Genomic DNA, 12,072 nt, shown 5'->3' with positions numbered 1-12,072 from the left:
GTGGCTTTGAAATCCACAAACTATTTTTACATTCTCTATTATTTTGTTAACATGGGTCTGTCTAGGTATTTATAGCTCATTTGTCACTGCCCTACCAATGTAAAGGAAATGAACAAACATCATCAATCAGAACTAAAACAACTTGCCCCATTTAATCTACCTACCTAGATCAGCTTTAGAAATTTACCAGCTAAGGCACAAAAATTACTCATTCCCTCCTCCCCCTACTCCTTTTTAGCCTGAGAATTGATGGAGAAAAGACAAATGATATTTTATTCACCCCAAGTCAGTGGCTTAGTTGAACTCTGCAAGGCTAATATAAGTATAGCTCACGCAGGCATCCTGCAATATCTACTCATCATACCAGAGATTAAAAAGAATTAGTTGCTGTCTAGTAGTTTCCTCTCCTCTCTTGGGGTTCTTTGGGGAAAGACAACTTAGAGAAGGAAAATCTCACTGGCCATGTTAAAGACCCCTCTGCTGGGGTAAGGCCTTCACTAAGAGGTAGCCAGAATTTTTTTCCTGTCATGACTAACTAGCATCTCTAGTCTGTGAGTCACCCCACTGGCAACAGATGAAATTGTTTCTTGCTTCAGTCACATCTAAATCAGCGAAACAGGCATGAAGTCTTTCTGCGGAGAAGGAGAGTGCGGTGCTGGTTAAATCAGTCCTGTAGATCCATATAGCTGTGGTTGTGGATTGGCAACATGCACTCTAGGAATATGCCAGGTTATGAATGCCTTTTATCTCACGTTTCATTTTGCGAGACCCCATGATGCATATGAAATGCAAACACTATCTCTGTAGCTTCTTACAGTAATAAACTGAGTTCCCTCCAACCTTCCACTGTCATTTTATGGATTCTCTCTTTTTAGTACCGTTGATTCAGGAGTACAAACTGAAATTATATTGGATATTAAGAGTGTTAAAAGTCTGCCACAGCTCAGGTGCATCTTTCTGACATTTCAAACTTAAGGAGAGTGTGCCATCTAGAGGGTGAGGCATTTTGATCTATTTGGAAAGTGGTTCTCAACACTGCACATTACAAATTAGGTGAAGAGAATTAGACCAAACGAGAAAGCGGTCTGATGGTTTCTTTCTGACTGAGTCCTGGAGGAACAGTAATTTTCTAATTTAAATTGTGTGAGCTGAAATATCCAGTTTAATTAAGCTGAGTAGATCAATGGCTTTCATATTTAGTGGAGAGTGTACACATTTGGAGCAGATGCAGTAGATTCAGAATATTCAGAATCATGATTATGACCTCTAGTGGTTAAACCCATAAGGGCCAATCCTGTGAGGTGCTGAGTGTGGCTTGCTGTAATTAAACCATTCATCTTGAATCTCCTTGCACACACATTCACAGGCAGGCACAGCTCTCATGTATTAAAAACGCTGTACAGAGAAAACAGATTCAGAGGTACCTACATCCCACTGAGGGCCAGGTACAAGGTCATGAGCAACCTCAGCTCCCATTTAATTCCAATCCAGCATACTACAGTCCCATTGAGTCCTAGGCTTTTGCCCTAACTCTTTTTTATTCTGTATACTATATGTTAACACTGGAGAGAATGTCCATTGTGCTGCCCTGGGGACCCTGGACATAGGACTTATTAGCTGCCATTTGTCAGCATTGTCTAGTAGTGGACACACAATCAAGAGACCTAGTGTTTCGGCTTGACCTTGCTGCTTGTTAGCTGGGTGACTTGGAGCAAGTTATTAAATTTTCAAAAGTGGCCTCTAATTTTTGGTGACTCCATTTTTGGGTGACCAACTTGTGTCGTCTTAGACTCGATGCTGAGCAGCTACTGGTACATTTGAAGTCAGCAGGAACTGTGAGTTCTCAGTATCTGGGTAAAACAGGCCCAGGCTGTGTCAAACTGAGACACCCAAAACTAATAGCCACTTCTGCAAAACGTGGCCTTAATCTCCTAAATAAACTTTGTACTAACATTGCCTTAAGATATGTTGAGAACAGGAACTATTATAAGTCACCAACACTTACCTCTGCCTTCCATCCCTACTAGGCAACCATCTGCTAGCTAATAGTTCTTGCAAAAGTTCAGTTGGGTGACCGTGCCAAACCTTGCTAGTAGTGGAAACTTTTCACAGAACCCAAGTCTCACTTTGCACCCACAATGCAGGGAATACTCTTTAGCTCCATCGAGTGCCACTGCATATTTCCTCCATTCACTGTATTCTCACCGTGTTGGACATGAAACATGCTTTCTATTGCTACTTTCCACAGACCTTTCAAGGCTGTTTTCCACAGACCTTACTTCCTGCTGCTTCTCATAAGCATGCAGTTGGAAAAGGAATGCAGTCTGAGCACCTGGAGTCCCCTGAATTCTAATCCCAGTTCTAATGATGACTCTGCGGCACTGAGCAAGTCACTCAACCTCTATGCTTTGGTTTCCCTGCTTGTTAAATGGAGACAATCTGTTCCTACCTCACCAGGGCATTAGGAAGTTTGTTTCAAAAATGCTTTTCAGGGGAAAAAGCAATAAGGGCCCCATCCTTGGGGGTGAAATTTCTCCTTGAAATTCTTTTCACCCTTTACGCAGCATTAGTCTTCAGTTCAGACTCAGGTAAATGATACAGCATAATTCTTCATGGCAAAACAAACAAATAAAAACAAACATGCAGATCAGTCCAGTCCTTGAAAGTGCTGGGAACTTCAGCTCAGTCAGAGAAACTTTTCTTCCTCAGCACGTTTCTGTATTGTGTGTCTTGTGATCCAGACTCTAGTGTATTAAATTGTGCCTGTATCGTTTTCACTAAACGGCTCCTAAAAAACACTCTAAACCACCTGTGCTTGCAGTCACTTGGGGGTGGAAGAGAGGGGAAACCAAAGCAGCAGATCTGTGGGTTTTTCATTACTTTGTCAGTTTTGCTGTGAGGATCTTATGTCAACCACTCAGATAATAGTGTTTCATGGGTACTGGCTTGTATGCAAAAGGAAACCTGCTCTGGATACAGTTTTCAACTGCTTTCATTCTCGCTTCCATGTTTTTTTAGTCTGCTACCTTTGTAAGCTCGTGTTTGCATTCCTTAAATCTCCCGGCGTTCGGTTTTCCATAATATGGTTCCAGGCTACTGCTTGTACGACGTCACAATCTGTTCAGTCCTAAATAGAAAATCTTCCTGCTTTGGTCTGTCACTTAGCATAGCAAGAAGTGGCATGTACACACAAGGCAAGCAGATGTGGCCTGACTTAAAACAATGCCCTCCCCCCATTTAGGGGAGCGCTTTGCTGCTAGAGGTGCTTTTTGGGGATGAGACATAAGCCAAGGTTGTGAATGCTTGTGGCCATTACAGATTATGGGCCACTTTTTTGTAAAAGGAAAGCTCTCAGATTTGTGCCCTGGACAGTTTATGGCTGCAGTGATTATGTATTGCCCACTTTCATTTGCCCTCCAACTTCAGTTAAACACCAATGAGCCAAATTCAGAAGTGAGTCTGAGGGCTAGTCTATATAAGAAATGGTGCACCAGTGCAACTATATTCATGTAAAATCAATCTAGTTAGACCACTCCAAACAACTCATGTAGGTGTGATTAAACTGATTTAGCCCTTGCTTAAATCAATTTAGTTTCATTTGGCATTTTACCAATTTAAGATAAATTGATTTAAGTGAGGATTAAAACTGATTTCAGTGCAGCTTCATGAGTGATTTGCACTGGTGTAACTAGATCTATTTTATTTCCTTTAATGGCATTGATACAAATTTTTAATGTAGGCCAACAAAGAATTTAAACATGTGCTTCACTTTAAACATGATGCCCGTAGTCCCATTGACTTCAATTTCCACTTTTTTAAAGCTCACTCAATTTGTAAGCTACAGCAACTTGGAATCTCTTGGACTCCATGAACCAGACACAGAGACCACTGGGGAGGAAGTGTGAGACAAAGGAAGTTCAAGTCTGAACTGCTGTAAATTTCAGGAAGGGCTAAATTCTGAGCTCACTTATACAGCTGTAAACAAGGGCAGAATTGAGCTCTAAGGTAGAAGGTACAAAGCATACAAGCTTGGACTCCTTTAGACTCACAATCATGGCCTACAAATATCTACATGGTGAGGACATTTCTGTTAGAGGCTGGCGCTTTAGTTTACCAGAAAAGGGCATCACAAGACAAAATGGCTAGAAGCTGGACAAATTCAGGCTAGAAATAAGATGCTCATTTTTAACAGTGAGGATAAATAGCCACTGGAACAACTTTCCTATGGATGGAGTGGTTCCTCCATCACTTGAAGTCTTTGACTCAGACTGGATATTGTTCTAAAAGATACGCTGTAGCTCAACCAGAAGTGATGGGCTTGATGCAGAAATTATTGGGTGAGATTCTCTGGCCTGTGTTATGCAGGAGGTCGGACTAGGTAATCATAATGGTCCTTTCTGGCCTTAAAAAAAAAATCTATGATCCCTGAACAATAATGGCTTATTAGAGTATAACTCACTGTCTATGCCAACCCCCCTCACCTATCACTAACACATTTGGTTCACTGGGTCTAAATGTCTGTAAAGGAGCTGTACACTTGCATGATAATGGTTCAGAAGAAAGGAATGGGGCAAAAACAACTTATCAGGCAGTTGTAAGAATCAAAGTTAAAGTAGACCACGCTAACATAGATCTTCTTATAATTCCTTCGTCTCCTTTCTACGTAAGCCACATCAGCTTCAGATCCCATACACTAATTTACACATTGGTATGTGGGACGCTCAGAGTGTCACCTAAAGATTCCTAACTTAAATCAGCTCATACACCACTTCTGAATTTGGCCCAGTGTGCTTTCTGTCCAAAGTGTGGAGTAGTCCTGATGTGTGCAGTTAAACACCTGTTGCAGCCTAACCTGGAAGTGACAGCACTTCATTGTGTGAAGCAATTCCAGTCTCTTATTAATTATTAGTAGTAAGATTTATTATTTGTATAGAGGTAGCCTCTAGAAGTCCCAGCCATGGACCAGGGACCCCATCGTACTAGCTGCTGTACAAACATGGAACAAAAAGACAGTCCCTGCCCCAAAGAGCTTACAACCTAAGTACAATCTTACTTTCTACAGTGTTTTTGGAGTGAAAGGGGCTATGTAAGAGATAGTTGTTATTTATTATTAATGGGCTTCTGTCACAAGAATAGGTATTTCTAAAGTTCTGAGGTACAAGAAATTAGCTGGAAAATTAATCTGATGAAGGCTTTAAAGGATGTATTATTTTTTATTAATGGACTTTAATGAAACTGTGAAATAGGGTGGATTTCTCAGCCTCAGCTAATATTTTGCAGTTGTAGCCTTAAGTCTATTTTTTTCAATTGAAACTTCCAGAATATACACTTTCTGTTCAGCTTTTGCAACTTCCTATGTGAATGAAATATCCCCTGACCAGAAAACCCTTCCACATCTCTTTCAAAAATTCACCTCAGTAAATGTAACATCCTCACCAGAAGGAAACTCAGCTCATAAAACATTCTACTGCCTTCCTCTCTGTCTGGCTTTCTTCAGGCTTCATTCATAAAAGAGAAAAAAAAGAAAAGAAAAAGTGACAGTTGATTCAGAAAGTTGTAAACACTCATCCCTGGGTGATGTGTGGATGGCTAGTGTTGCATATCTCTAAGGACAACACATGCCTGTCTTTCATACTTGACAAATCATAACGGCCACTGTTATCAGCCTACAGTAGCTTCCAAATTCCTACTTGTCACTGAAATTCTTAGAAACCATGACACTCTGAGGGGAAAAAACCCCATCCATCACTCTTATGCTGCAAATGTTCAGGTCCAATCCTGCAAACAGTAGCTCATGTGCTTAATCCTTGCAAATGCAAGTTGTCTTATTGAAGCCACTGGGACCTGAATAAGGGTGTGCAGGCCTGGACTATCAAGATCCTTATAACGGCTCCCATTAACTATTTATTATTTGTATTACCGTAGCAGCTAGAGGTTCCAAGCAAGATCATCTGAGTTCCATTGTCCTGGGCACTATACAAACACAAAGTAAGAAACAACCCTTGCCTTGAAGAGCTTAAAAGACTGATAAGGAGAGTATTATTAGCTCCATTTTACAGAAGGGAAAATGAGGCACAGGGATTAAATGACTTGTCCAAGGCCACTCAGTAAGTTTGTGGCAAAGCCAAACATTCAACTGAGCTCTCCTGAGGCCCACTCCAGTGGCTCGACTACAAGACTGTCCTCCTCTTCAGCGCCATCTGTGTGGAGGCTTTAGGGCCTGGATGCAGTTAGGCCCTTACGCCCTTGTTTTAGGCACCCAGTTTTGTTTCTGCCTCTGAGCATGCACACTGCTGCCTCCCTCAAGGTACTCGGGCACCTATCTCCCACCTAAGCCCCAGAGCGATTCACCAGCCAGGGGAATAGAGGCATTTGGCCACCTAAGTCACAGGCAAGGCCCAATCCAATAGGCATCCTCTAAGCACACCTATCAGATTGGGCCTTTTAGGCAGGTTCACATAACACAGCCAGAGGGGGGGGATGAAGAGGATGTGCCTCATAACTTTTAGCCCAGGGGTTAGGGTACTCATCTGGAATGTGGGAGACCACCAGTTCAAGTCTCCCTTCCCCTTGAGAGGGAGAAAGGATTTGAATAGGGATCTGCCACCTCTTACATGAGTGTTCTCACTGTCAGGCTATGGGATATTCTGATGTATTCACCCAGGATTTGGGAGACCCAGGAGCCAGTCTCCCTGCACCAATGACTCTTTACTTGAACCGGGAGTGTCCCATGTGCTAAACGAGTACTCTAATCACTGGGCTAAACGTTATAAGAGCGCTCCTCCTCCTGAGCTTCTTGCTAAAACAGAGTAGGCACCTAACTCCAGGAGAGAGTTCACAGCTGAGAATCACTAGCAAACACGTACACCTCCCTACACCCTGCACTTAGGGGCCTATCTCCTTGAGGGGGGTGTGCAGGGATGGCATAGTACTTACCAGAGGTGTTTTTTACCAGGTGAAATTATGGTTTTTACCTCCTTGGGAAAAACTAGTTAGTCCCAGTTTACGGCCTTTTTCTATTTTAAAAGCTCTTTCATTAATGCACACCACATTACACATAATTCTAGCTACATGTTCAAATTGTGGTTACATAAGATAGTGGATTAATTTAGGGTTGTACAAATAAAAAGTAGAACTGCAGTGGGTGTAACACTAACATGTAATTGTAACATTGAATAGCGGAATGTCTGTATAGGTTTTGGTTCGGTATTTTCTCAAGGAAGTTATACATGTCATGACTCATATTTCAGTTTTCAGTACTATATAGACAAAAGTCAAAGCCATTCAACTATATGAAAATGACAGTAATGCAGAGTTGGCTGGAAGCATTAAGCAATCAGAAGCATGCAGCATCGCTGACTACCTTTCCTGGTCCATTTGGCCATGCAGCAGTCTGTAGCAGAAGATGCACTTTGACATAGTGGATAGACCAAGCCTATTGCTCAGTTTTGAATGGTGATATCCAAAATTTGAAGATTTATTCTATGCTTGAAGCAATTCCCCCCCCCCCCCCAGTTTCTCGGGTTAAACTAGGTTCAAGCCAGTATTTACCAGCAGCCTGTGCTAAACGAGTTTTTCCTCAGGAAATTGCCAACCCCAGAGTTGTGGCTTAGCACACACCTTTGTCATCGACATCTTCCTTTGGCTAGCTTAGGCGGCTCCTTGCCTGGCATGCTGGGATTTGTGAATCATGTTCAAAGGCACCTATCTTTCCCCATTCACTGTATAAGACCTAACTCTGTGAATCACAGTGAATTTTTAGGTGCCTGAGCCTCACAACACCTGACGCCTTTTGTGCATCCCGGCCCAGGTCCCTTGCATTTCCCTACCTCCATATTCAGCTGTGTGACTCCAGTAGAGCTGTGCTGACAGGGCTTCCATAGCTGGCAGCTGGTTCTGGGTCCATACCCTAACAGAAATCTCCACTGTGATGTCATAATGGGGGTGAAGGGCAGAAATGTTTTAAAGTCTCTGGCTATATTCTATTGCTGCTGTAAACGCTAGTGAGTGCAAGAGGGTGAGGGTGATGCACACATCTCCCTGCACACCAGCAATACACAAAATTAAAATGTGTTCTCAAACACACCAATGTAATTAAAAGTGCTGGGTCTATGGGAGCAAGAACTTCTGACTAATGCGACCACGCATGATCCCATATTGCCACTTGAGCGATGGCACTAAGATAACAGGGAAGCAAAGCTGGCAAATATTGTCATGAATTTTCCAACCAGTGCCAAGTAAATTTTGAGCTAAACCTGCCAACATAAAAGACAGGGACAGTTTAAAAAAAAAAAAAGAGAGACATTTTCTCAGCAGTAATATGAGGATACTTGATGACGAGAACACACATCATGCTATTACCTGGAGCGCGCCAGACAGTCAAGCAATATGAGCAATGCCTTCACTCTGGATTTATGTATGCAGGTACGATAGATGTAGTGGTGGATGGGAGGTAGTGTAGATTGGTGGTTAATAGCACTGGGAGTTGAAAGATCTAACTACTATTCCCAGCTCCACCACTGCCGTGCTCTATAACCAACAACCAAGATGTCATAAAATGAGCACCAAAATTAGAGGTCACTTTTGAACATATGGACCTAAAACCTCTCTGTGCTTCAATTTCACTAGCTATAAAATGGGCATGATAGAAGTTCACAGGAGTGTTGTGTGACTGAACGTATTAATGTTTGTCAAGTTCTTTGAATCGATGGCCATATGATGCGACAAGTTATCAATATACTTCCTACATCGCTGTTGTCTACATTTGCTCCAGCTCACCATCACAGCAGCCCGAGGCCAGAAGCAGCACAGAGCACGTAAGCAAGAGTTAACCCTGATTAGCTATTGCTGCTGGGGGGGGGGGGGAGGAGGAGTGTTGTAGACTTTGCTCCACTAGATCTGGCTACTTTTGAATGCACTGGGACTCTCAGCAGGCACTAGGAATTTGTGGAATGTTGAACATCAGGATTAAGCCATAAAACTCACAGACATGAATGATATCTAGGAAGCTGGAACCTCACAGATAGCATTTTCTAATTAGGCCCCAGAGCTGGCAAACAGCCTTGTCATTCTTGCTGGCAGAGAGGAAGTAGGAATTGTTTGCCTTGCACTTCTAGGGTCCTAGTTTTCATTGAGAAAAATGAGAGCGTGTTTGGTACCTGATAGATTATCTTTCACTGGGCAAAAGTCTAGTTCCCGGGCTGTGGTTTTTTTTCAATGACTTCAATGTCCCACTGACTGTAAAGGTTACTTCCCTCACCTCATCTCACTGGATCCTGTCACAAGTTTCACGCTGTGAATGAAAAGCAGAAACTGCAGGGCTGAATGAAACCACTTCTTATTTTCAGTGTTTAGCGCTTCCAACATCCCCACCCCCTGCACACACATGGCCTGTAGGTCATTTCAACATCTGAAACCCTTCCCCCATGGTCAGGAGCTACCAAGAGAGCTAAGGTAGTTGGAAGTCTTTTATGGATTTTGGCCTGAATGCACAAAAGGAGTTTGGTGTTGTGACCCCAGCATTGTCACGCCTAACTTTTAGGTGCCGAGAAAATCACTGGGATTCACACAGCCTGAGTTTGGCACCTAAACTCCAAAGAATGGGGGGAGAGAGAGGCGCCTTAGAGTGTGATTCACAAAAGCCAGCATGCTATGCAGGGAGCTGCCAATGGGAGATGCTGACCAGATGGGTGTGCGCTAAAGATAGGTGCCTAAATCCAGGCTGCAGGGAGATGCCTCTCTCTGCTTGGGATTCTCAGCTGCAAACTCTCTCTTGGTATTAGGCACCTATGCTGTTAGCAAGAAGGCTGAGGGAGAGGGAGAGGAGCAATAGCTTCCTTGTGAGTTTTAGCCCAGTAGTTAGGGTGCTCACATGAGATGTGAGAGGCCCCAGTTCAAGTCTCCCCTCCACCTTAGCAGGATACGGGATTTGAACAAGAATCTACCACCTCTGCGGGTGTGTGTTCTAACCATTGTGCTCTGGTATATTCTGATGTAGGGCTCTCTCAGGCTCTCCTGAGACGGGTGCACTCTGGAAAAAGAATTAAGGCATCATTGGAACAGGGTACTGGCTCCTGGGCTTCTCACATCCTGGGAGAGTGTGCTAGAGAGTCATTCTCATGCTTCTGTTTTCTCCCTCTCTCTAACGACTCTGAAAGCGAGTGAGGACAATAGACCAGTGGTTAAAGCACCTGAGAAGTGATAGGTGGGAGATGGGTGCCTAGAGTAGTGGTTCTCAACCTATGGCCCGCAGACCGCTTGCAACCCAATCAACACACAGCTGCAGCCCATGTGACATCCTCAGGGCCATACAGGTAGTGGATACGGCTACATAACAAATAGAGGGCTGCATATGCAGCCCACAATGGTAAATGGGTTGAGAACCCCTGGTCTAGAGGGAGGCAGCAGTGCACTGCCCAGAGGCAGACACATAGGTGCTTAGGGAACTTTTACTGTAAAAACTTAGGTGCCAAGTGATTTAGGCACCACAGGGTTTAGCTGTAGTTTTGTGTATCGCTGTGGTCCCAATACTGAAACTTTGGCACCTAACTCTTTTTGTGCATTTGGGCCTTTGCTCCTAGAAATGCTTGTGTGATTCTCTGTGACCGTGTACATGTGCGCATAGGTTGGAACTATGCTTGCCTTGTGATACATAGGAAGGGCAGCACTGTGGCATTCAGCCATTACCTGTGTTCGGGTGGTGCAACAGTGGCTGCTTCTAGACACAGGCACCTTGCCTCCAGGAGTGTTGGGGCAGCACAGGTCTCAGCAGTTCCTGGTATGCTCTAAAAGCCATCCTGAATTATCCCCCACGGTTTTTAAAAATAATAAAATGGCTTGAGTCTGTTCTTGCTTACCCCAGTTTTACACTGGTGTAACTCATCTGAATCATAGAGTTTAAAGCCAGACAGGACTATCAGATCATCTAGTCTGACCTCCTGTACATCACATGCCACCAACACCACGCCACACCAGCACAATAAACCCAGCAACCAAAATGAGACCAAAGTATGACAGCCCACAGGAGACTGGACTATTATGTACCACACGCAGAGACTAGGAGAGACTGAGGTGCACCAGTGCCTGAGCTCCCTGCAATCGGAGTGAAGTAATTGAAGTGTACCCAGATTATCCTGGCAAGAGACCTGCACCCCATGCTGCAGGGGAAGGCAAAAAACCCCAAGGTCACTGCCAATCTGACCTGGGGGAAAATTCCTTCCTGACCCCACAAATTGTGATCAATTAGACCCTGAGCACGTGAGCAAGAACCAGACAGCCAAGCACTTCATTGGAGCTACTCCAGATTTGCACCAGGGCAATCACACACCATCTCTCCCCTTGCCCCCCTTCCCCCCCGTAAAGGGGCTATGCCAGGGCTCGACCCTCTCCGGGGCGGCGGGGAGCCACACCGCCTCGCTACACACAGTTAACTTTGGGGAATTTGTCTGGCCACTGGAGTCTCCCTCGGCAGCCCTTGCGGTAACTGGATGGAGCACCGTAGGCCCAGACCCTGCGTCAGGGCAGGGGGAACAAACAGTCAATAGCTCAGGCCTTCAGGCAGGGACTGAGCAACACAGGATGTGTGAATTAGCCCAGGCCTCTAAGGACCTGGAAGAGGGAGAGATTGCCATCCACGAGTTGGGTGGGGGGGACACAGGCCCACGCACTCCACTGCATCCCAGCCCGGGGCCCTAGCCGCAGCAAACGACCCGCTGCTGGGTCACTGGGGATCCTGGCCGCAACACACTGACATGGTTCTGGCAGAGTTACAGCCGGACTAGGGTCGGCTGCCCCCGGGCTAGTTCCTAACTCCCCTCCTTCTGGTACCTGGGTCCCAGCAGGGCTCTCCGGGGGGTCCAGCACCAGGGGATCCTCGGGGCAGTGGACAAGTGACCGGCCTGGTAACTCCCCCGGAGAGCGGGCGCGGGGCAGGTCCGGCAACTCCCCCGGAGAGCGGGCGCGGGGCGGGTCCGGCCAGTCTTGGCGTGGACCTGGGGCTGCGGGGTTTTCCCTGTCGCAGGCTAGGCTGGCTACATCTGGCCTCCCCGGTGGCTGGTCCTCTAGTGAGCTCTG

Source organism: Natator depressus, chromosome 2 (assembly GCF_965152275.1).
Source record: "Natator depressus isolate rNatDep1 chromosome 2, rNatDep2.hap1, whole genome shotgun sequence".
NCBI lineage: Eukaryota > Metazoa > Chordata > Testudines > Cheloniidae > Natator > Natator depressus.
The sequence above is the reverse complement of the archived record's forward strand: the minus strand, read 5'-3'. Positions refer to the sequence as shown.